General features: G+C 26.0%; 1 non-coding gene across 1 annotated transcript; it reads left to right on the forward strand.

Annotated features, from left to right (window-relative positions):
• Positions 1-1,976: 1,976 nt before the first annotated feature.
• TRNAC-GCA (transfer RNA cysteine (anticodon GCA)) lies at positions 1,977-2,049 on the forward strand. The gene has a single exon. It is a non-coding gene; the product is annotated as a tRNA-Cys (tRNA).
• The last annotated feature ends 248 nt before the right edge of the window (positions 2,050-2,297 follow it).

Genomic DNA, 2,297 nt, shown 5'->3' on the forward strand with positions numbered 1-2,297 from the left:
ATATGTTTTGAAAACAATTGATAGTTGAAGTATATTTTTTGATAAATAGTTAATAATAGTTAAGATGATTTTGATAAATAGTTAATGACAATTCGAATGAAATATCACACATTTGATAGTTAATAAATGAAACTTGAAAAATTAGACTACTTTTATGTTTTTGAATCGATCAATTTGAGTGCATATGAAAAGTAAGGGAATATTGGGTTTTGTTCAATCATTTTCAATAGATATTGGACCCCTACTATTTGATGGCAATTTTAGGCCCATAAAGATAAAAGATGTGGTCCTAATTTTTAAACCATGATGAAAAAGCTCTTAGGTCCCTCTCAAAATAATACTTACATTCGAGTCAAACAGTTTCTCTACCTTTATGAGATAATAGTAAAATTCATGTTATTATGTATATTTTATTTTCTTCAAACCCTACTAGTGGAGTAGTGATTTTACTGGATATGTTATTGTTGTTGTTATTGTTGTAGTATGGAGCGTTTTATTTTAAAGAGAGATTTCTTAGGCACAAATTTGAATCAATTAAATTTCGAAGCGAATATCGAATATTGAATGAGAAACAAACAAAGGAGAAATTAATCTCTAGAGATGGATGGAAAATATAAAATATAAAATATATACATATAAGAAAAATGTAAAAGAAATATATTTTTAGGTATCAATTATTTGGAGTTTGTGGAATAGGGATCGTTTGATTGTCGAGATGGAACAGACAAAATGGGATGTCATTGTTATCCTATGAGATTAGCTATCCCACCACTTTTATGTGATAACAAAATTCATGAATTTTAATACAAAATAATTTTTGGGATTAATTAGTATCCATACCCAAATGGAGGAACATAATGTTGTATTTAATTCTTGAATTGTTATCCCTTTGAAGTTGTGTTGGAAATAATTTTTGAAATTTAAATTTTTATTTAGACATCCGTCTTACTTAGAAAAAAAAAATTGTAAGTGAGAGAAATTTTTCACCCAAAAAGCTGGTATCTTGAAAAAAAATGTTCAAAATATTTTAAAAGTTAGATCAAATTCCATGGACAATAATATTTTAACTTTTTTATTTTTATAAACAAAAGCTTTCAAAATCTATAATCAAATAGAATCTTAAACTCCTCCACAATTGATATGGGCTTAAAAATGTGACACTAGACAGTCAAAAATTGCTTAAATGTACTTCCTCCGTCTCAATATGTGTGATACTGTTTGAAATGACACAGAATTAAAGAAATGAAAGATTTTTAAAATTTGTGATTTAAAATAAAAAATTTATATTTATATGGCTATATATCACTTCATTAAAGATAAAATGAGGACTTTTAAGTTATTATAATTATGAAATAGTAAGATTCTTTTTTGGAATGAATGAAAAAAGAAAAATATGTCACATAAACTAAGATGGAAAAGATAATTCAAATCATAAAATAATCCTTAAACAGTAACAATATTGTAAGATAAAAGATAAAAAAAAATGTTAAAGAGAGCAAGTAAGCTATTCTTATTTCTTCAAGTCTACTCAACATGGTTTTTAAATACATTTATTTATAGAATTATATTGAGAAATATCAAAAAATATCACGAATTAGAGTTTTAATATTTTGAGGGTTATAAAAATAAAGTATTGGAGTAATTGATACGAAGAGGTGGGAGTTATTTTCATAGAAGTTTATGGAGATATCAATTGCATAGGTCTAAATACAGACTAAATGATAGATGAACAAATTAAAAGATGACACATAATAATCAAGGTCCGATCAGGTATAACTCAACGAAGATGACATCAGGGCAACACCTGAATATTCATAGTTGTGGATTTTTTTGTCAAATAAGTAAAACCTAACATAATAAAATCTTGATAATGTTACTAAACATTTGTCAAATACGAAAATGTGTCATTTTTTGCATTGACTAAAAGCTAAAGTGTGTCATATTAATTGAGACGGAGGAAATACTTTAACAACAAGGGGTCCATAGCTCAGTGGTAGAGCATTTGACTGCAGATCAAGAGGTCACCGGTTCGAACCCGGTTTGGGCCCTTTATTGTTTTTTTGTTTTTTTATTTTTTTATTTTAAAAAAATATATATTTTTTGTTTGTTCTATCTTAGCCTTTTCTGTTTAAAGTTAATCACTACTTTAATTAATAGGGTAGATACTCTATAAATTAGAATGATATTTATGAAATTAAAATATTATAAGGATTTGTAAATTTTAATTTTCCTTCAATTTTCCTTTGCATGTTTGTCTTCTTAATAACTAATGTCATTTTCGTTTAATTACTTATTTG

Source organism: Solanum tuberosum, unplaced genomic scaffold (genome assembly GCF_000226075.1).
Source record: "Solanum tuberosum cultivar DM 1-3 516 R44 unplaced genomic scaffold, SolTub_3.0 scf00330, whole genome shotgun sequence".
Classification (NCBI taxonomy): Eukaryota; Viridiplantae; Streptophyta; class Magnoliopsida; order Solanales; family Solanaceae; genus Solanum; species Solanum tuberosum.